At 28.2% G+C, this 24755-nt stretch overlaps 1 protein-coding gene and 1 long non-coding RNA gene across 7 annotated transcripts in view; both read left to right on the top strand.

The window, feature by feature from the left end:
• The window catches only part of LOC147816864 (uncharacterized), a 29425-nt gene extending 7167 nt beyond the window's left edge, over positions 1–22258 (top strand). Inside the window, exons 1-5 of one of the 4 annotated variants that reach the window (XR_015429294.1) lie at positions 1806–2242; positions 5417–5437; positions 5639–5782; positions 9365–9487; positions 22034–22258. This is a non-coding gene — a long non-coding RNA (uncharacterized LOC147816864). Of the gene's footprint in view, positions 1–1805; positions 2297–5416; positions 5438–5638; positions 5783–9364; positions 9488–22033 lie in introns of those variants that run through there. The other 3 variants (XR_015429290.1, XR_015429286.1, XR_015429293.1) reach the window with 3 other exon arrangements.
• The window catches only part of LOC147816861 (inositol 1,4,5-trisphosphate receptor-like), a 310281-nt gene that overhangs the window by 112245 nt on the left and 173281 nt on the right, over positions 1–24755 (top strand). The window lies entirely within an intron of this gene.

The raw sequence follows: 24755 nt of genomic DNA, 5'->3' as shown, positions 1-24755 counted from the left end.
TGAAATGTAACATCACTAGTTCAAAAAGAACACGACTGATAATAAAAATTAATTTCAGATAAGAGATTTGAAATTACCAACCTTATATTTTCAATATAGAGACTGTTCATTTACACTGTTTCACAGGAATGAAATGAAACTTCATAAATCACTTCACTGGCTGAGTTAGTAAAGGGAACAAAAAGGTTATCTTCAGCACGGTGGCATCAGTCTGAAACCAACAAAAATAAATGTAAAAACTGAAAGCTTTTAGTAAGAACATTTGTATACTGTCCAACTATTAGACGCACTCTAAGATTCTATATAAAATCTTAACTATCAGGTGATACACCATTATTGTTTTTTGCGAGTTTTTTTTTGTTTACGTTCTTGTATCCATGGGTTAAATTAAGCGATCTATAACATAAATTCAACGATTTGATAAATTAGACATTATATAAATTATAGAACAATTATTGTATAATGTATTATATTATAACAATTAGGCCAAATTATTAAACGCACTGTAGTGTTTTAATAATGACATGCTTTACACGAGTTTATAGGCAATACTTTTATATTTAAACATACAAGTAATAGGTTTTTATTCAGGAGAATTTTTATATTCTTCCTATTTGTATTTATTTTTAACGTATTGCATGGCAATTTTAACCAATGTACTATTACATACCTGCTAACTCTTCCGGAAAATCCGGAAGATTTTATTTTCATATTTAAAGTGGTAGCAATACTCATGTTATTCCAATTAACTTTTTGAATTATAATGATAATTATAAATGAGTTTGACCACCACTGCATATAAATAATTACAATTAATAGATAAAAGCTTAATAATCCTTGCACAAGCGGATTTCAACAGGATCAAAATATAAATATATTTTTGAGTCAGATTGTTTTTCGTTTATTGTTTTACAACCACTCTGAAAATCCATTCTCGGAAAGAGTGAAAGTTGGCAGGTATGCTATTAGAATCTTATATTATCTATTAGAATACTTTAGAATCTTATCGTCTAAAAATTTGGCCAGGGGCTGTAGGATAAATCTATACGTCGAGAGAAGCTCATAAATAACAACTTTCAGTTTAAATTTTAAATACTTTTCGAATTTTATTTGGAAAAAATGAATAAATTTAAATTATTGAAAAAAATGCATTGAAAAAGTTTTATTTTTCTCAACGAAAGATACAATTTAAGTGTTATTATCAAGGATTAAATCTTACTTTGGAGCTTTGGTTTCGCAGATTGACCTCAGTGCGCTTGGAAAATTTTTGTTTTTAAAAAAAGCGTGGTTTCGCTGTAATGCCATCATGCTCTAAAGGGTTAAATTCTATTTTTAAACACAAGATGGTCCTCTTTTCTCTTCTGTTTGCTAAAATATGTAAGAATGAAATTTCATATAAATGATTACTTTTTTAATTGGGATACATTTAATTAAAATTGAAAATAATGGAAGATAAGTAAGATGTGTTACCGTGAGTGCCGGAATCCAGAGAATGTCGACTTTCACCGGTGAATGTCAGCCCACTCATAGTCGCTTTAATGAAATATTTTACAATAACGCTATTTTATGGTTAAACATGCATAGTGGCTTATAGCGAAAAACATCCCACGTTCTACTGTAGATTGTCCTTATGGCGGACCTTTACTGTTGTCTGATTTAATGTTAAAATAATACTAATAAAGATTTGAATGTAATAGTGTACAAAAGCTGTTGACATCATTGATTACACTGAATGTTGATTTCTACATTCATTGTCCGTACCGTTGTTTATGTCAAAAATATTTGTTAAATCCTATTTGATATTGATTTATTCGTTGATATTATTACATTTATTCGATATTTTAAGATCTTCTGAGGGTAGATTAGGAGAAACGTGAGTGTTTGGAGTACGAGTTGAATGTATACTGGGCAGTGGCACTTAGAAAAACAATGCTGTAGGGCATACCGGGCAAATGTATACCTGGCACTGAACCTTAGAAATGCATCAGTTGTAGCGTATACCGTGCAGTGGTACTTAACTAGTCCTAGTATATATTTCAGACAAAAAGCGACTTTGTCAACATTCACTGGTGGAAGTCAAAAACGACCTATTTCGGTCATCCACATATGCATAAGAAACAAAAACTATTTTTTAAAAAAATGAATAACTGTATTTACACATAGAACGAGTCATTCGATTGCCCATTATGAATCCAGTTTAATTTTCTTCCTTTTTCCTCCCTAGAGTCTGCAGAAAACTCCAGTAAGTACCTGCATTCATGAGTGTAATCAGATTCAAGTAAGTGAATAGTTAGAGGTAAGTTTTTATTAATTTAAAAAGATTTTTTACGTGACGATCACAAAATGGTTGTGCATTTTTCTATGTTAAAAGGTAAGATCGTACTGGTAATGTATTCATTTATCTTACGTTTTGTTTAATTAAATGGCCATTTATTATTGGAATGAATTCAGTTCGGGTCTTATTTTATTGCCCGTCGCGACGGGACCGACGCGTCGGTTATCGTATTTTTCAATCAGGTGCGGCGCCGCTCTCAACATGCACTCGAGAATCGCCCGCTCTTAAATTATGTGCGACGAAATTCGTTTGTTTCGTTTTCTATATTATTCAAACTTTTTCATCATGTTTTCTCTTACTTCATTTTCCTATTTTATTCTTTTTTCCGCTTTTCTTTCTCCAAATGACTAGCGGCGAATTTCATTGGTACCATATCATTGTATTTGCGTTTTCCAATTTTATTTTGTTTTCAAATGTTAATGCACATTAGTGTGTTTTCTGTCCTTCCCCCCCCCCAATCTTTTTCACTTTGCTTTCCAAATCACTACTGTTCATGTGTTCGCTGATTTGTTTCCCAGTTTTTTCATCCTTTTTTTATTCTAGCTTGTTTTCTAGTATTTTATTCTAGTATTATAGTTCATCCAGTGTGTGTTCCCATATTTTTCATCCTTTTTTAATTCTATTTCATTTCTTAGTATTTTATTTTGGTGTTATAGTTCATCCAATGTGTTTTACAATTTTTTCATTCTTTGTTTTTTCAATTTTGTTTTCTAGAACTTTATTCTAGTATTATAATCTATCCAGTGTGTTTTTTTTATCATCCAGTGTACGTTCCAATTTTTTTTTCTTTCAATTTATATGTTCCAATTAGTTTCTTTCAATGTTGTCCCATTTTTTAATCTGTGCATTTTTAGTGTGTCTTGCATTTTCCAGTTTTTCTGTAGCTTTCTCAGAGTGTTTTTTTTTTTCGTTTTTATTTCCAATGCGTTTGCTATTATGTGTTCAAATTTTTATCTTCCAATAGATCTTCTGTTTTAATTCTTTACAGTTGTTCCAAATTTTATTTTCTAATATGTGATCAAATTTTTATTAATCCAGTATGTATTCCAATCTTTGTTTTCCAATATATGCTCCAATTTTTTTTAATTTTCCCATTTTTTTCCACAATGTTTCTTGGTGTGCTTTCTAGTTTTATTCATTATGGTTCACTTTCTATTTTTTTTTAATGCTTTGTTCTATTCCCAGGTATGTGCTAATTTTTTTAATGTTTGTTCTGTTTTAATTTCCATTCTGTTTTTGTGTCAATTCTTTCTTTGTTTTTATTGTACATTCTGTTTTTATCTTAAATGTACGTTCTTTTTTTTTTTTATTTGCTTCAAATGTTTGGGTACGTTTTTTCCCAGAGAGTATTTTGTTTTTCCAATGCTTTTATTTTTTTCCAGTAGTCTTCTTTTTTCAAGTAGTCTACTATTTCTTTCTTGAATGTTTTACTAATATGTTTTTCGATTGATTTTCATCCAATTTACGTTGATTAGATCCGTTCATGTTTTATTTTTCCTATTTCGTTTTTCGTATTCATTATTTTTTTCATTGTGGTTTTTGATTTCTCCACTTTTTCAATGTTTTTTTTTTTCTTTAATGTTTTTCAGTTTCCGATGTGTGTTTGTTCCAGTTTTCTAATGGGTGCTTTTTTTAAAAAATATTTTTTCCATGTTTTCCTTAGCTTTCTCAATATTTTTCTCTTGGTGACACTTTTGTACAAATGAATTTTTTTCCATCTAAATTTCGTTTTTGATATTTCCAATTTTTTTTCACTATGTTTTCAAGCTTTATTCATTGTCTTTTAACAATTTTTTTAAATTAGTATGTATATTCTGCTTATTTTTAATGCATGTGCTCTTTTTTTATGCGTAATTTGTTAAATATTTTTTGTTTTTACTTTCAATGTGTTCTGTTCCTACATCCAATTCATGTGCTGTTTTCATTTCCAATGATTTTCGATATAATTTCTAAAATATTCTGTTTTTACTTAGAATGTGTTTTTATTTGTCTTGTTAATTGAATATGTATGTTTTTTTCGATGAGTGTTTTTCTTTCCAGTTGGTGTACCATTTTCCTTTCTATGTTTTTTCATCCCTTTTTTTTATGATGTTGTGCTCTAGTTTTTCTGATTGGTAACATTTCCGTTCAAGTACGCCTGACCATTCGTGACCATCGGCCTATTTCGTTTTCCTTATCTTCCATCTTTCGCAATCGTTTTTCTGTTTTTTTTTCTTTCTAATATTTAGTCCAAGTATTTCCGATTTTATCATAATGTCATGTCTTCCAATTCCTTCTAATTCTTCCATTTCCTTCTAAATTTCATTTTTGATTTTTCCAATTTTTTCACAATGTTTTCCAGTTTTGTTCATTGTGTTCCAGATTTTAATAATTGTTTTTCATTAATATGTATATTCTGCTTATTTTTAATGCTTGTGCCATTTTTTATGTATAGTATTTTTAAATATGTTTTGTTTTCAATTTCAATATCTGCTGTGTTCTTATTTCCAATTGTTGTGCTGCTTTCATTTCCAATATTTTTCTGTTTTAATTTCTGAAATATTCTGTATTTACTTCCAATGTGCTTTTACTTGTATGTTAATTGAAAATGTATAATTTTTTTCAGTTGATGTACCGTTTTCCCAACTATGATTTCTCATCCCTTTCTTCTGCGATGTGTGCGCTAGTTTTTCTGATTGGTAACATTTCCGTTCAAGTGTAACCGATCAAATCCATTCATGTCCATCGCCCTACCTCGTTTTCAGTATCTTCCTGCTTTTATAAAGTTTAAACTTCATCTTTCGCATTCGTTTTTCTGTTTTTTTTTAATATTTAGTTCAAGTATTTCCGATTTTATCCTTCTGTCATGCCTTCCAATTCCTTGCAAATTTTCATTTTCATGTTATTAATTTTATGTTATTAATTTTATGTTATTAATTTTATGTAATTAATTTATGTAATTATATTTCATGTAATTATATTTTATGTTATTAATTTTATTTTTATAAATTTTTTTCTCATTTATTTTCTAATGTGTTACATAGAAATTTTTTTTCTGGTTTTTATCTAATTTATTTTATTGCTTTTTAACCTTTTTTTTAGCTCTTGTTATCAAAAATTTGGGTAAGTCTAATTATTCTTTTTCAGTCGTTATTATTAGGCTATGTTTCAGTTGTTTCCAATATCTTTAACTATTTACAATTTTAATTTCTTTTCTTATGACCTGTACAATTTTTGAAGCTTACCATGTCTCTAATTTATTATAAACCCACGTAATTTATCTATATATTTCTGCTTATATATTTCTGCTTAATACTCCGACAGAGAGGAAGAATCTGACAAAATGGGATCTGTTATGTTGCTTAGAGTCTGCCTGAGATTAATTCCAAAATGATCCTGCAGGACTGACTGCCTGATATAGACCTAACAGAGCAAGAAAATTTATTTTGGAATATTGCCATTTTATTTGTAAGTAAAAAACTTTTCAATCTATTTTATCGACTATTTAAAACTTTGCTATTAATTTTAAAACTAAATACACATTGCACAAAGCAGTATTTTTTTAAATTTTTTATTGTATCATTTTTTTCACGCTAATATGCATTATGCGAAAATTGAATAGATATAATTCTAAATAACTTTTGTTCTAGTAACCAGAAAAGAAGGTTGAATCATAATGGTACAAGGGAAAGTAACATCAAATAGTGCTAATTAATTAACTATTAATTAAGTTAGACAAACAATTCTACTTCCCTTGAATAAACGTACTTTTTTTTTCTCGCAAATTATAGAGTTGTCGTGATTGAGAAAGTAGTTCAGTCAGAGGAGCCGCCGAAATATCTCGTTCCTGTCAAAATGACGAAGTTTTGCTTTCGATTTCCTCATGGTCGTGATATTTCCAGGCTGATAGTGTTAAAAAATGATACGCAAAAAAAAAAAAAGGTTCAGACAATCTATTTCTTATGCTCCGAATCATATATATTTCTCAAGATCAGATGGAAGTATTAGATTATTTCAGTTTAGAGATAGTTTATTTTAAGCTAGATGTCAGCGCTCGTCATTATTTTATTTTAAGCTAAAAAAAATTTCAAAAATTAAAAAAGATATTGCTCACACACTTAGTTTTATACTCTCTATGTCCGAAAATTATTGCTACATTTGATTACTTTTATACTGATATTGATGATTTCGTATGAACATTATTCAGAGATTTCAGGATGTTACGCTATCAATCAACAAAATTTATTTACCAATCATTCTTTCCTTAAACCACCCAAGTCAAAATTTTCGATAATTTTCCATTGATGAACCAACATGATCTTGATGGTAACCATCAATGAACCATTTTATCATGAACCATTATATTTTTCTATGGTAAACAACATAAGTAACCATCTCTCCAATGTATGAGTTCTGACTGATTTATGATTGTCCAACATTGGTATAGCAACTAGTTTTGTTGTTTTTCTCATGTCAAATCATCAGAAATTTCCATCATGGTTTCTTAGAAATAAAATGTTGGAACGATCATGAACAACCATCACCCCAAAGTAGAAATTCGGACTGATTTTTGAGGGGCCAACATAAAAAATCCCGAATTGTTTTGATGGATTATTCCAGAGAACAGATGGAAATTTTGATTAAACCATCATGGAAAAGTATAGAAGGAACATTCACGGATTGTTGGTCCATGAGAATCAAACCTGTCTTGATGGTTAGCCATCATAATAAAGTAGCATTTTCCATCATGGAATGATGCAGGTTTGCTGGCATATCAAATATTGTGAACGCATAAGGGAAAATGTTGGATGATGGTGACCTTCAAATGATATTGGACCATCATGAATCGCACTGAAACCAACATAAACCATCAAAATAATTTGATGAGATATAAAAAATTCTGGGTTAAAAAATTAAAAAAATTATTTAAAAATCCCGGGGTACACATGCTCTTAACACATATTGAAAGGACTTATCTGCCAACAATAGCGTAAAAACTTTTTTCCAGACAAATGAATCACAAATTCCATAAATTATATAATTTTACTGGTGTCGGTAAACTTAACTGCTTTGATATTCACTCTTCCTACTTGAAATGTAGCGACTAAGTCGGTCCAGATTTTTGACCTAAATGTAGCAACTAATGTGAAAGGAGGAAGTCTAATTCTGTTGAATAAAAAAAAGCACTTTTATAATCGTTTTCTTCAAAATTATAAGATCATTAAATGATTATTCTTAATTTTTGTTTTTGTATATTTCGTAATTTCTAAGAACTGTTTTAAGTTCCACTAACCGTTTTTGTTTGTCATAAAAAAAAACTGCAGTCAAAACAAGTTTTAGCCGAATTTAAACCTATAAAAAACAAAATTGAATTTATCTTCAAAAGTTAAAATTGTTACCCCACGGGAAAAAGTTTTGCCTAAACAAGTTTTTGCCAGAAAGAAGGAAAGAAGTGCGAAATTAACCTATTAATGTTAGAGCAATAGACCAACAAATATTTTCGTTGGTCAGATATAGTAAAAAAAGTTTAAAATGATTTTTGATTAAACAATCACATTAACCGTTATTGGGGAGCCTATCAAAAAATTTTTTTAGTCCAACTGCTAAAAGAGTTACAGCCAAAACGGATTGTATCAAATTTTTGATGAATCGACTATTTCTTATATTACCAAAAATTTTGATTTCGAGCAACATTTGAAATTATTCCACAATACGTTAGCCCATCGAACAAAATCGTTATTCCACTAAAGTGTTTCGTCAGCCCACCAAATTATTCTGCAAATAGAACATATTTCACTTATCGACATTTTGTAATCCAACTTAACAACGAAGGAAAAACCACATGAGCCTGTATGTAAGCTTCTCTATACATGCTTGAATTTCATAACCAATCTCATGAATCGCATTTTAAAACACTGAAATACTTTTGAATACTTATTTATATCTAATTTTTAATTTAGCTTTAATGTTCCGTGTACAAATTCCAGACATTCTGTCTAATAATCTAATTTTCAACAACTAATTGGAAGTTTTATTGGTTCCAGAGGGGATTACCAAAATGCTATTTAATTAGTCCTAACAATTCATTAAATTACGAAATCAAAGACAAAAAAAATGATTTATCTGAATAAACAGACATTTTTTTACATATTTGGATACCTGACCCTCAAAATATGGGAGGTAGAAAAAATTTTGAAAAAAAAATTGGATTATAAATTGGATTTTTTAGGAAGCTATATATTTGGTCACTGTCGTAAAAAAAGGTCAAACAATATTGCAACAGTAGGTCGATTAATTTGAGATAATTATAAACTAAATATGTGATTCTAAAGAGAGAAATGCATATTGTTTCAGAGTAAAATAGCAATCAAGTTTAAACAATAAAAAAGAATGAAATAAAAACTAAAATTTTTCTTTCAATGTTTTGGATATAAAAAAGCATTGATCGCATAAATCACAAATATTTGACAATTTCCAAGTATTTCTTAAACCACTGTCGAAAAAAGCGTACCGTTTGAAAGTTGAAAGAGCAAATTCGTAAAAAGTGCTTTAGAATAAAAAAAAAAGTATTTAATTTAAACAGAAATTAAAACTTCTTAATATATTCTCATATTTAATCAAGCTAATCTTTTATTTAAATTCATTTTGAATACTGGTGAAAATTAAGTTCTCTTGTCCAACTTGTAGTCACGATTTCCCCATTTTTGGAAAACATTTCGAAAGTAGTTTGTAGTCATTACATTTCAAAAAAAGAAAAAGTAGTTGCTGTTAACTACTGAAAAAAAAAACCAGTTTTTCCAACCACTGCTTTTGATAAATAGTAATTTAATGAATTAATCTAATCAATATAATTAAACATATTAATTTTTCACAAAGAATTCCGATTGAAAAGATAAAACCTTGATAGTTTCCTGTTTGTTTTCAAAGTTTAAAAAATTAATACTTAATTAATAAAATATTTTAATATGAGTAATATATTGTATATTGCATAAGTAATGTATTTTAAAAGTAATATGTTTGATACTGTAACAAAAATTTGCGCATTTCTAGGTTTTAGCAGAAGCCTGTTGAGTCCTTATAATTTGATTATGCGGCAACAGTCCCGGCAGTGGTCTACTCAGTGACAAAAACTCCTTCAGGACAGCAAGCATCTGTGACTTTGGAGAGCTTTCGGTACGTCTTCTTAAATCTCAGATATTTTGATAACAAAAGCCCAAAAATATTGCATTATTTAGTATTTTTAAAGCTCAGTACTAGTGTAAATTGTAGTAATTTTTAGTGTAATTGTTAAACCATTAAATTGTAAACTATAATGTAATTGTTAAATCATAATTGTCACTGAAAATTTTTTTAAAGAGTTAGAAAAAATTATCTTTTTCAATGAATTGTTTCGGTATCAAAATCAATTAAGTGAAAGATTGCATTTTACCCCTTAATAGTAGCATAATTTTGAAGAAAGCAGTCGTAAAAATTTTTTTAAAGAGAATTATACAAAACTAAGTGTTTATACAGTCCATGTACTCATTTTTAGTTTTTGAATTATTTTTTAGCTTTCATGTTTGATGAGTGCTGATAGTCTTGCACTGCCATCTGGTGTGTAGATTGGGTAATATGCATAATTCGGGCATAAAAAATAAGGTTGCTTTAATCTCACTGGCGCGTCACTTTTAAAAAACAATAGTCCGGAAATATCACGGTCATGAAAAATAGAGGGTGGAACATCACCTGGATATATTTTGAATGGAGCGGGTTAAAATAATTCTTTTATCTGAAACATAATAATATTCTCTTGATAATTTTTTTTATTTGTATGAATGGGTTATTATTATTGGTAATTTTTACATTTCCTAATACCTTTAATAGTAACTTTTTTAATACTATATTAATATAAATATTTGAACATCATAGCTGTAAAAAACTTAAACAGAATTTTGCAATATTTTTCTGCTTTTTGCTTATGTTAGAAGAAATTTCCTTTAAATTATTATATCTGTCATTATGAGCATATTTACTCAGTACATTATTTGTTTGGAATTTTAAATATGTAATAATAATAATGAAGCAAGTATCATTTATAGCAATGAGTTTGACACTGATGAACGAAGAATAAATTTGACTTATTCTTTAAATGTCATACATGTTATTTTGTTTTTGAGAATGATTTATTTTTGCTTGAATTTAGCTTCAATATTTTGTTATTCGAAAGTTTTTAAACTCTGTACGTTATTCAAGAATAAGTAACACAGTAAAAAATGTGTGTATGTCGTTCATAATGTCTCCTAGACATTTATGAATGATGCCTATTATCTACCAGAATTCACTCTTAAAAAGTGCTTGCAAAGTTTAATCCTTTTTAAAAAAGTTTTTTTTTTAAAAAACATATTGAACCTTCAATAAAAATTGTGTTTAAAAATGTGTTGTATTAGTTACAAATAATGAAATAATTACCATTAGTTTTAAAACTCAGAGGAAAGTCAAGGAATTTTTTATTGATTGTTAGTGGCCAGCCTGATACACTATCTGGACTACTGTGATTTTGGGCACTTTTAATTCATGCAATTTTTAGAAATACTAAAGCATTTTTCTGTAAGTTTGCGTAAAATGTGTGTAATGTCTGAGTTAAAAAAGTATTTAGATATTAAAGCCTTAATCAATAAAAATAAAATTAATAATTAATGAGTAAAAAATTAAAAAGGTATATACCCCATACTATACGACGTAAAAATACAAGCCAGTATTTTACATATATATTTCAAAATGTTTCTAAACTCTTCAACGTGCAGAAAAATGATATTGCTTTTGTGGATAATTTGTTAGGCCGTAGTTTAATGGTTAAAATTTTCACTGTTGTATTTGTCGAATTTTTTTAAGACATTTAAGCAAAACTTCTACCAGACCCTTACCGCTGAAAAATATTTTGTTCATTATATTTATCTTATGATTCTGTGAAATTTCAAAACTATTACAGATTATTTTAATTTTTGTAGCAATCATTTGTGATATTTATGGAATTTCTAATATCATTTGCTCTTTTAAATTTCATGAGGAGTGCTCGAAATGTGTACTATTCAGTACTGTTTTGTTAACTGTACTATTTAAGTACTCAAAATATGTACTAAATGTGTATAATTCAGTATTGTAATTAGTCACGAACTTATTATTTATTTTTTAAATGTTTTATTTTTTAATTGTTTTAAAAATTCTGTTACTCAATTTTTGAACAAATATCAACTTGAAAAGAGTGAATACTTTATTTCAAGCTTATACTGAATTGGGTATTCATACGCACTTGAAGTGAAACCTAAATAATTGAGGAAGCTTAGATGTGTTCAGATCTTTTATTAATTATTTTTGCTAATTTTGGCGTACTCTTGAAAACCGTCAGATGGCAACTGTAGATTGTTTATGATAGATCACGAGAAAGTGTAACATTTATCTCACATGCTACTGAACATTCCACAGAAACAAAGTTAACTGTTAAAGGCAAGTTAGTAACAAATAAAAGAAGTTGTTATTAAAGACATGATTAGGCATCTTAATAACTTTTTTTTTACTTATTTGTCAAATTTCTTTTGTGACATATCATAGGTTGGCAACATTATGTACACTGCATAAAAAAAATTCAAAAAATGAACCACCCAGAATAATTTTTGATCTGATGATTGGATCTTCACATTCTAGGACCCAGTATTAATGGTTAGAGAAGGTAATATGCTAATTAATTAGTGAAGACGATATTTTAGGTTACAGTTATAAAATTCATTTATCCACATAATTTAATTCAGAGAATAACTTTTTGTAAATATTTATAATTTTTTATTATTTTATTTAATAAAAGTCAGAAAGATATTGAATTGTAAACTACGTAATTTATACTTTAAAGGATGTAATTTTACACGGCAAAATACAAAATTTGAGCGAAATCGATCGAATACTTCGTGAAAATTGAATTTTAAAAATACGGTTTTTGTAAAAGTAAATTTTTTAGAAACTATAAGATGACTTTTAGCATAGCCGTTAAAAATAGTTATGGTCAAATTAAGTTTTAACTAACTTATGATCTTAAAATCTAAACCACTATAAACCATTCAACCAACAACAATGTTAGCCGTCAAATTAGTACGCCCGTTGTAGGAACTCGTTAGACGTATAAAGCAATGCGTGTTCGACCACTGTTTAAGTTTTTAAACATTGTACTAAAACATTGTTCAGTTATTTTTAAAATTCCTGCGTGTACTTCAAAAGAATGTATGTTTCTTGGATCACTATCATGCACCCTTAAGGGATCTCGAAGATTTTTCCTAACAAAATGTTCGATTTTTAGAAGGAAAAAAAATGCGTGCTATAACTTATTTTATGCTGAGCATTTAAATACCAAAGATAATATATTAATTCTTCTACAGTTCTAAACTTCTAAAATTATAGCGAAAATACTGCAAACTTTTTACTGAAAGCAAAAGGTATCTCATTAATTGTCTTAATTGAAATCGTCTGCAAAATCACATATTTTTCTTTATTCAAAGTTATGCCTTTTTATCTGTTTTTTCTCAACTCAAATATTTTGACTTTTAATAAACCCATTAAGTTAAAACTTGGTAATTGGCTTAAGTATAGAATGTTGCTTAAACTTGTTCCAGCACTTGAATTATGGTAAATATTTTATTTACTTACATTTTTTCGAACAAAGTATTTTTTTCCAGTCAAATCCTGAAACTTATATTTATTTTAAAAAAGTTCTTTTTATTTTTTCAATTTCTATGCTCTAGTAAGGTTGTTAAGAAACCATTTTTGATATCCCATAAAAAGTTTTTTCAAATAATTTTCATGATTTTGTCTTTAATATGCGATAGTATTGTTTTATATATATTTATTTATTTCAAATGGCAGAGGTGAATTGATATGTTGAAAAACAAAAACACAGGAACAAAACAAGAAAGTAAAAAGTCATTTCCTCAGGAGCGCTTCCCAATATTGCTCGTTAGACGACGACCCCTCGGAGGGCCCTGCAGCACATCCAAATTTGCTCGACAATTGTGCTCGCGACAAATTTTGAAGAATACAAATTGTAGCCGAAATGAATTGTGCTTACGACGAGTGGTCCTCCCGGTGAATTGTCGCCGCGATGACTTGTGCCCTAGCTGAACTGTACCGCGAAAAATTATACATGACAACTTAAAGTAGAACAAGAAAAAAAAAGTTATAGCCAAAGCAAGTTATAAATATTGACTAAAATATCACAAATTTGAATCCAAATCACCCTTTGATTTTAACTTCCTAATATAGAAATTTTTGTTAGTTCATGGCTAACCTTTGGCTAATTTTTGACCTTGATGTCACAAGTTCAACTTTGTATTCAAGCGTTATCCCCACTGAAGGAAATTATTAGACCACTCCAATTCGGCCAACATTTTCGTACTCTGCGTATCCACCAAAAATAAGTTATAGCATAAGCATGTTTAACAAATTTCTAGCAAAAAATCCTTAAGTTTAAATTTCGCATCTAAAATAAATTATTATAGAAATCATTATCTCTTTTAAAAACCGTTGTAAAAAAAGAAAACATCAAAAAAAAAATTATGATTAAATTGTTAAAGTGGCAATCAGAAAAGATAATTTTGTTAACAAACAAATAGTAGAAAATGATTATCCAACCCTCAAAAATAGGTTTTTGCTATAAACTTGCTTAAGCTAAATTTTAATCAACAAATAAAGTTTACACTTTAATAGCTAGTAATAGCGTACCAGAACAAATTATTAGCTCATAATTGAGTGCCTGACGCTTTTATTAATCCATTGAAAGATAGTTATATTTAAAATGTGATTTTGCTAGAATTTTAGAAATATATCATCCTAAGAATTTTGTCTCAAATGTTAAGCCGATCGAAGGAAATCTTTAGCCCTCCAAAAAGCTTTAAGTAACACTTCAATGAAGAAATAAAGCAAAAATTAGCTTTACCTTTTGACCCAGATGGAACATCGGTGTCCCTTATAAATATATTTTTTAATGTTCAAATTACAAGCAAAAACGCGTTCTAGTATTACCAAAAAACTGTTACATTATTGGATAGTTTTTATATATTTGTACTAAAATAAGAAATTAAAAAAAACATTATATGCATTTTTTCACATTCAACAAAGTAGTAAACACTCATATTCAAAAATTGTAATTTACCTAGTTATCAATGATGAATAACAGTTTCTCTAAATAACTGCAAAAAAGTGCAATTTAAAAAATTTTTTGTCATTTGAGTCGATATTTGTAAAGGGACGCCTTTCTTTCCTTATTTATATAAACCATGAATTATTAAAGTACTGAATATAATATTTTTTTACTTATTTTCACCTAAATTAATAAAAAATAATGAAGTATTAAATGAAGTTTAATAAGAATTCAGCGTCAAAAATTTAAACTAATTTCTGTGTTTAAAACTACAAAATTTAAACTCAAACCTTAGTTGCAATCATTCCAGAAACTTTGGTTGCCTGTAAACGATAAGACCTCTTGATTGAAGGCAATATTTGATTGACGAAAACTTAAATGAACCGGGGAAAATGTAAGAGAAAAAACTAATTTAAAAAAAAAAATCTAAAAAATGGTTTCAAAAATAATTAATTTACGAATTTTTTCAAAGTCCAAGCATCTAAAAAAAGTTGCGACCCATAACGTTTCATTCTATTTTTGACCAAACACCACGGCATTGAATTTTTCACCAAACATTAACTCATAGTCTCCAAATATTAACTCAAGTTTTGTTAGCTCAGCTGAAAGAGGAAAAGAAAAAGGGATTAGATTAAACACTTCCAATTTTTTTCTTCTATTTAATCGACTTCTACTTTTCGATACGCAAATTCCTTACATCATATTTAGAAAATTTTTTCTAAATAATTAGTATTGTATGCCTCAATTTCAGTATAAAAAAAAAATCACGCATTTGTATGAATTATGAAAAGTCTCAATATATTCATAATAACAAGGGTTCAAACATTTTAAAATTTCATGTTTATTCACTGGTAGGATCACTTTAGTTATCTTACTACTTATTACTTGAACCACAAAGATCTTGAAATAATAATTTAAAAATTTCATCCCCTTTTTTACATTCTGCAACAAATAGGTTGACACTTTCATTTACCAAAAATTACATATTTGAAAAATCTTATGATTTTTTTAAATATAAGCTGTTCTTAATTGTTCATTCAATGGTTGGTTTACCCTACCACAAGTTTGAATTTTGCCTCCACACGTTAACTCTTGAAAATAAATCATTGACCCACCAAAAATTTTTTGTTAATAAACTTTAGATAACTAAGTTCATTCAACCTTTCGTAGGAAATCAATATTTCAGTTAAAAGTTTCGTTAAACCTCCCTTTAAAAAAAGCTATAACAATAAAAAATTGTGGCTAAATTGTGGAATTGACAAACGAAACTTTGAATTTTAACTTTAAACACACCAATTCCCATATCAGAGAAATTTTAAAAAAATGCTAAAAATATGTTTTAGATCATTATTAAGCTTAAAAAATGAAATGTGGACAATCTGAAGTATTTTCAATCGCAAGGACGGTGGGTAAAATTTTATGATTCTTGCAGCTAATATGTTAGGACACATACAAATCTCATGCTTAGCTAAGACAAAATACTTTACTACCAATATAACTTTTTTTCAACAAATTATGTTAGGAGCTTAACACTAGCCACTATAATCACTAGCACTTAAAAAAAAGAAATTAAAATAAGGATAATTTAAGGTCCTAAGCAAGCATGCTCATAACTCTCATCCCCTCTCCCTCTTTGAAGTCGTGGCGACTCATGGGATAGAGCGTTCGCCTCCCAATGAGATGAACTGGGTTCGATCCTGAGCGACAGCTGATCGATACGAATCCTACAGTGCTGAAGACTATGGGCCAGAAGACTATGCTATTTGGTCAAAAGTAAAAAATTAATTTTTCAATTAAATATGTGTAGGCAGTTTTAATATATCGCAAATTAAGTATTCATAATCATTCCAAACACTATAATTTACTTTTGGGGCCGACAAAGTACAATTTAATGAAAAATATATTAAAAAAAATTGCTTTGAATGTAACTTCTAAATTTTCTTTCAGAAATATATATAGGAATTTCACCTCACTATTACGTTTTTATTAGAGTAATTAGTGTTAAATTACAGTACAATTTTTCAATTTGTTGGATTAGTTAAAACTCTTGACAAACTTATAGTTAATATCTTATCATCTGAAATTTTACCATGTTTGAATGACTTTCGAAAATTAATTCCAAAAAGTTCCACGAGGTAATTGGCTAAACTTTTTTTTGTTGTCTTCTTTGATGTTTTTTCTTTCGAAAAAACCTGCCCATTTTGCCCGTATTGCAAAGGTGAACTAAATATACCGAAAAACAAAATATGTTTTTTTTTAATGTTTTCGCGTCATTTTGTAATTAATCTGCATTATTTTGTAACATTACTTAGGAAATATAATTTGCTTTTCATTTTTAGTATAAAATTACGAAAATTATTATATTTTCATTGCTATATTTAACTATTTAAACGTACTGTATTATTTTTTTAATTTTTGCTCGCCATATTTCAGCCGACATTTTTTTTTTTTTGGGGGGGGGGTATTTTCAGTGTAATTCAAAATTTCAACTAAGAATTCAATTTACCTGCACATTAAAACCCCTAAATACAAATTTTATCGAAATACTAAATTTGGCCACGAAACTTTTGATGCTTGCTCACTGTGTGCTGACGTAAAATATACTCAATGATAGACAGATCATAGGTTACAGTCCCTTTGCCACCAGGCTAACCGTGGGAGGTTTTCGTAATTTTTCTCTCCATGTAACGCAAATGTGGGTTATCAAAAAAGTGCTCCATGAAGGCAAATTTCTCCCAATACTTGATCCCGGAGTTCCCTTGTCTTCTGGATTGGGTTCAAATTCACAAGAATACGGAATTGAACATAAGTAGGCGTAAGCATTGGAAACCACAAAAAATAAGAAAATATAAGAACCACAGTTCCTAGATTGCAGATTTCAAGAGTCAAAAATCCAAATATGAGAAAAGAAATGCATGTTTACTTAGAAAAAGTACGTTTTTGTGTTCGATTTCGTAAGTTAATTAATAATTACATTCATTAATTAGCATAGTTGGTGTCACCCATTAAGATTGGAACTCATAATGGGTGACTTCATCTGATGGAACCATTAAGATTGTTTTCTTGGTTTTCCTCTTCATGCAACGCAAATGCGAGTTCCATCAAAAACTCCTTTGTCTTCTGTATTGTGATCTAAATTACAAGGTTACGGAGTTGAACATTAGTAGTTAAACCCTAATTTGGGTCGGCTAATTGGGACGGTTATAAAATAAAATAAAATAACCCTCCACCCCCTTGTAAGTAACAATAAGCAAATCATAGGCCATTCACCCTCCTTGGTGCTTTCGTATTATTTGACCGATCAAAGATTAAATGTTTAGATTTGCAAGTTACTTGATCTCAAATAAAATTCAAATCTGTTTTTATTTAGGATTTAATGTATAGCAAAAAATTTATAACATTTGAAAAGTGTTCCAATTTTTAACTTTAAAGAATTTAAATCTTTAAAATTAATTCCTCTTTTAAAAAAACTAAACTATTTTGTCAATGGTTGAGTTACTGAGATAAGGAATTTTTTAATTGAAATCAAGGAAAGACAATCAAAAAAACTTGCAGAAAGAAAATAATTACTCTTCAAGATTCACAACTCTTAAAAATGTAATTATAAATTTCTATAAATGTAATTAAAATCTGTTAAATGGCCTCACTATTAGGAAGTTAAATTGAAATGAAAGACATGCAATCAAAACAGTTGCAGAAACTAAACATCAATTATGCTTTTAAAAAATAATTAGTATGAATAAGTACATTCGGAAAGCATACAGCAACAGGTGAATTGTTAGCAAGGAAGGAAAAAAAACAATAAACATTAATAATTTGCTTTATGACTTTGCTTTTGAAGTAAAAAAATAGTTTTATTATTATAATAGGAAAAGCAACTTTTGATGCTGAGCAACTTTTTAAATTTTTTATACAATTAGTTCATATAGTGCTAGTTTTATTAGAAGTTTTTTTTTAAATGGTATATTTTAATTTGTAAAAATTTTGCGAGTAATTTCCGAAAGATATCAAGAATACCCATCTCTTTCTTAACCTTTTCATAACTGAAGTATAAAGGAATATAAAAAAAAAAACATTTTTCAGTTATTTAATTTCGATTTTTTTGCCGTAAGCAGTGCGTAGTTTTGGGGAGGGAGGGCTTATAAGTATATATATATATATATATATATATATATATATATATATATATAAACTTATTTTTTCGACTTTAACTTATTTATAATGTCGACCTTCACTGGTCCGAAGTATTTGTTATATCTGATTTGTTATTAATTTATTCGTTGGTATAGTTTCGATATTCTAAGATCTGCGGAGGATAGATTAGGAGAAATGTCAGTGTTGGGATTACCGGTTAAATCAGTGTTTCCCAACTTTTTTTGTGCCATGCCCCCCCCCCCCTAAGCTATTCTAAAATTCTCATACCCCCTCTGTAACATATACATAATTTTTAATCTTAAAAAATTGAATTGTTCACTTAAGAAACTTAAATGATAGGTTTTAGGTAGAAATCACTAGGAAATTGTTAACGAAACACAGTAAGTAAATTTTCAAAACATATAATGAAAAAATAAAATTCAAATAGTTTTAATAAAGATTTTTCTATAATAATTTAATATTTTAATTTAGTGAGATCCTTGCTGCACAGAGATTTTATGTTAGGTTCCAATTTGGTTAGCTTCAGTCTCAAGTATCCCCGTTGTGTTATATCCAGACGATTTCTTTTTTTAGCAATAAATCATTTACAACACTAAATCCAAATTCAGCTAAATATGAAGATGGAAACGGTAGCAATAGTTTTCTTGCACATTTGGTTAAATTTGAGTATTTGATTTCTGTTTCCTCACAAAGTCATGCCATCACTCCCTTTAAGTTTTAGCTGACTCATCATTTTGCATTTCTGCGAGTTCTTCTTGATACTGCATATTTGATATATCAGACAAATCCACTAACTTTGGCTGCATCATCCATGTTGGAAAATCAATTTGTTTTAAATCAGAGAATCTTTCTTTTAAATCAGCCTATAGAATTTTCAGATCATCGACAATAACAAGTGAAGCGGTATTATTTGCTTCACATCTTTGGAGCCAATGAAACTGTTCAAAGTTTTTGTTGTTAATATACATCTGACATAACTCAATAAGGGTAATGAAACCAAATGTCTTCGCTATTGCATCTACAAGAGTTTTATTTGTTCCTTGAAGTTGCTTATTTAATATATTTAGTTCTTCGAAGATATCGGCTGAATAACTCACAAATGCTTTATCATCGACTGTTAACAGATACTTTATTTTAGGTTTGTTGCTTACACAATCACTAAGAATATCAAACAGTTCCATAAATCTTTTCAAGCAGTTCCCTTTAGAGAGTCATCTTACTTCAGTGTGAAGTAAAAGTCTCACATGGTCTGCATTTTGTTCTTCACAAAATAGCTTGAAGCTCACATTTGGCATTAGCTTTAATATCATTGATGCACTTTATTACTGAATGTAGTACTTCATTTAGAACAGGCGAGATGTTTCTAGCTACCAAGTTTTCCCTATGAATAACACAATGCACGAGAATCATTTCTGGATTCTCATCTTTCATCAATAAGCGGCCATTTTTCTTAAGAGCACCGTCTGCAGCACAAGATGTTATGTATTTATTGGTATATTATTGACATCTATATACTTTTTTACCTTATAATATATATCGTTGGAAGTAGTGGTGCTTTCTAATCTCCTACAGAGCAACATTTCTTCAGCAAAATGCCCTTTATCAATATATCGTACGTAAGTTATCGATATTGCCACACTGTCTATCAAAGTTGATTCATCCATTTGCACTGAGAATTTTCTTGTTTTCATCTTTTCCACATGTTGTTCTTCAATATCTTCACTCATTTCGTCTATTCTTTTGTTAACAGTATTGTTACCGAGTGGCATAACTTTTACAATTTTGTCATCTTTTTCAAGAACAGTTTTAAGAGATGCTGATATTGACGGTTTTATTAAATTCTCTCCTTTAGTGTGATTTTTTCCAAAATTAAGCGATGAATAAAAAAAATTAATAACTTGCCTCAAGAATACGATTATGAGCAGTAAATAGAGACTTTACTGTTGTCCTCTTTTCGACATTTTTCTTTAAAGTTTGAAAGTCCACGCGGAGTCTGCTGCAGGGAGGTTAACTTGCAACGGCAAAAACCCAGTTCATATTCTGGTCTCGTCAAAAGAATTTATAATATTTATTAGCTGCAATTATTTAAGAATTTGATTTTTTCTTTCAATTTTGGCACCGAAATCTAGCATTGCATTTAAATGGCCCGGAGCAAAAGGGTTAAACTCGTGTCGAGTCCATTTTCGAATTGGCCCCCTTAACAATCAAATTGCCCCCCGGTGCGGCGTGTTCCCCACGTTGGGAAACACTGGGTTAAATGCATACTGGGCAGTGGCACTAAATCTTTGAAAAACATTGATGTAGGGCATACCGGGCACTTAACTAGATATTTCACACATTTACCATAGCGACTATGTGATTGTCAACATTCACCGGTGGAAGTCACTGATTTGGGTCATTCACAGTAGCATACATATATAATGTAAGAAGGAGATAAACCCCTCCAAACGGATTTTAAAACTATGCCACCGGCAGTAAGACATAATAAGAAAATTAAAATATGAATTATATTGCCAGGGGCTAATAATTTTAGGTACAGATAATAATTTTAGTAACAGAAGATAAATTTTTCAAATGTTAAATGTTATTTAATTTTTTTTTTAAATGCGGAGTTTTATATTTAAGTATAAAATACAATACTGCATCAAATCTCAGTTTCAAAACCATCTTAATTATGCAAAATCAATAATCATTGTAACGAATCTAACATCAATTATAATAAAAATATTTAAAACTCGGGTATTACATTTCAAAATTATTCAAAAAGTTAAAAGTTATTAAATGTATGTCGCTATACGCATCAAGGTACACAATGAAGATTCTTGTTGGTACTATTTTTAAATGTTAGGTAAATATAAATTTAAAAGCTTCATAAAGATAACAGAACTACTAAGTCAAAAGAAAAATAATTGTTTTTAGAATTATCAAATTTTATAATATATGAAACTACTTTTTTTTAGTTTTCGCGCACATGCGTTTAGTGTCATTTTTCGAAAATCATTTTTTTACGTGGAATTCTACCAAATAATTTACATGTTCTGAATCAATAGTGTCTGACCAAATTATTACACGCATTCTAAGATTCTATATAAAATCTTAATTATCAGGTGATATTCTATAGAGCTTTAATGTTCTTACGCGGCTGTAACACGCTTGCTTAAGTTCGTCTATCAATGGGTTAACATTGTAATGCAATGCGTTAAAAATAAATACAAATGGGAAGTATATAAAAAATATCCTGAATAAAAACCCATTACATATATGTTTGAATTTAAGAGTATTGCATATGTACTCGTGCAAAACATGCAATTATAAAAACACTACACTGTATCTAATAATTTGGTCTAATTATTATACTATGTTAATGTAATACCTAATGTAATAAATATTCTATGTTTATACAGGGTGTCCCGAAAGCGATATTCCACTTTGACTAACTCTGGGGCACTCCAATTGGCACTGTTTGGCGTGCGAATTCTTAACACGCCAAATCAATGAATCTCACGCATTCTCGAATCGTATGAGATTAAACTTCAACCTCTACTTTATTTTCTTTTATGTAATGATCAGTGGAACTCGTTTGTGCAAAAATTTGTTAATTTAAATGAGCAATAAAATTACTTTGGATACAGAAATTGTTTGTTTTTTTTTTTAGTACGTTTTAGTTTCACGATAATTTTTTTATGTAACGCAACTTCTTTTTTAGTTCAAGTAACGTGAAAATGGTGCAATAATTAATTATACAACTATATGTTTGTATTTACATGGCGCAACGCAATTTCATTATATTGACAAACAAGCATTTTTACCATTCACCATTTCATTTATAGAATCATATTTCCATTTAGAGCTAAATGTGGAAAATTTATTTATAAATTTGCTACAAGAATAATTAATATCAGGAAGCTTAGCACTAAACAACAACTACCATACCTTTCATAGAACATATGGTTAATATATATATATCTCAATCAATTGAATGTAATTTTTGGTTTCTTTCATCACAATTTAAAAAAAAAACTCATCTAAGTCAAACTTAAAGACTTGCTTGATATAATATGTTGGTTCTCACGTGAATAACGATGTTTGAAAATTTCACAAGAATAGTACTGATTTCTAAAAATTATTGTTCTTTTAAATAGATTTAGTTTCGAAAAAGTATTAGTAAGCATAATATTTGGCAGTTTCTGGTAAATTTCAAAAATAAAACCTGAATTAATATAAACAATTATATCTATTAAATATTTACTTATTAAAATATTTACTTATCTTATTAAAATATTTACTTTAATACAGTTATATTAATTTTAAAAAGTAATTGAAATCCAAATAAAAAATGTTTTCTTAAATGCAATCCAATTTACTGTAATGGTAAATAAGGATAAACTAATACATATAGAAACAATTTTAATTTAATTTAAAACTCAATGCAGAAAAATAATGCATTATTTTGTTATGATTATGTTCAGTTTTTTAAATTTTGCTTAGTCTTTATTTTCATTTCATCCAACTCTTTTTACCATCAAGAAACAATGGTTCTCATCGAAAAGAAAGCCCAATTCTTAGAATGTTCTCACCGTTCCAATATGAAATTATCAACATTTCATTCCTGTAAAAAGTTAAAATCCTGTAAACAGTCACTAAACATTTCTTTCTAAGTAAATTTGCTTACTAACTGATATTTTCTGTTTTGTGCAGTCTATATTAACCTACAATGTTCGAACTTGATCAGTCACATTTATTAACTCCTTATGTGAAAAATAAAATATTGTAATTATATACTAATTAGGGTGAAATCAGATTTAATTTTGTTTATAGAGTAAAAAATTTGAAACAAAACTTGATTCATAAATAAAATATATTGCTTAATTATATGGTGAAGCATTTAGACAGCAACTAAATTTTGAGAGAAATACTAAATATGCTGCATTTTAATGAGTACATTTTAATTTAATGATTATGTATTAAAATTTAAACACAATGACAATTCTTTTCGTTCATGCACAGGCATTTCTATTAGAAGTGCTTTTTTAATGTTTTTTCTTCATGAATTTAGATAATCTTGAATTTTTAATTATAAAACACTCTTGAAATCATTAGTCTTTGATTATGTTCAGGGAAACTACAATTTTAAACAATTTATGAAGTGAAAAATATATGGTAAATTTGAATTAATAGGGATAATGCAAAAATTATTTTATATCTAGCTTATTTGCCTAAAAAGCCAAATATATTTGATTTTTTTCGAACATCACGATACATTACGATATGAATTGATATATTTTGAGCAACAAAACCCATGGGTTGTATTTATGCATAATAAATTTTAAGAGTTTATTATTAAATATAAAAGCATATTAAATTAATTAAATTTTAAAAATAGATATGAAATTGATAACTATCTGATTTCCTTCTCAGAATGTTATAAATAAATATTTATATATTTTTTTTCCATTTTACTGATCTTGATTTTTGATAGATCACACTTTATATATCCAATTATCAAACGTATTATCGACATTAAAAAAAATTTTTTTTTTAAGAAATTTGATTTAAAATATACATTATTAAATATGTAATATTTATTTATCAGCATATATTTAATATTGTATTAAAATATTTAGGTTAATTTTTTAGAAAATAGCTAGAAACATTAATGAATAAAATTAAGCAATATCAAAAATTTTAAAAAAAAGCACAGGTATGGTAGATCTAAATAGAAATTTTGAGTGAAAATAAGCAGATAAAAATAAAAAATAGTTAATTTTACAACACTAACATAGCTGAATTGTAGTAAAAACTGGTGCAGAAAATAAATAATAAATCATTATAAAAAAATTTTTTAACAAAATTTAAATTTTGGTTTATTATATTTTAAATGAATAAATTATTAGCACAAGTCTCTTATTAATACATGTAAATTACAAAAAAAAAGTTTTTTAAGACCACTGAATTTTGAGGAAAGCAATGTGTTTCAACGACAAAAATTTATAAGTAAAATCAATAAAATAATAGATCAATTTAGAATTATTAAGTAATCAATGATTTCATATAAATAAAATGAATTAAAAGTTGCTAATTGTTTGCTCCATGCTTTTTAGCATGTCTAATATTTTTCGATAAATT

This window comes from Parasteatoda tepidariorum, chromosome 1 (assembly GCF_982258835.1).
Source record: "Parasteatoda tepidariorum strain Cologne lab strain chromosome 1, Ptep-v5.0, whole genome shotgun sequence".
NCBI lineage: Eukaryota > Metazoa > Arthropoda > Arachnida > Araneae > Theridiidae > Parasteatoda > Parasteatoda tepidariorum.
The sequence above is the reverse complement of the archived record's forward strand: the minus strand, read 5'-3'. Positions and strand labels throughout refer to the sequence as shown.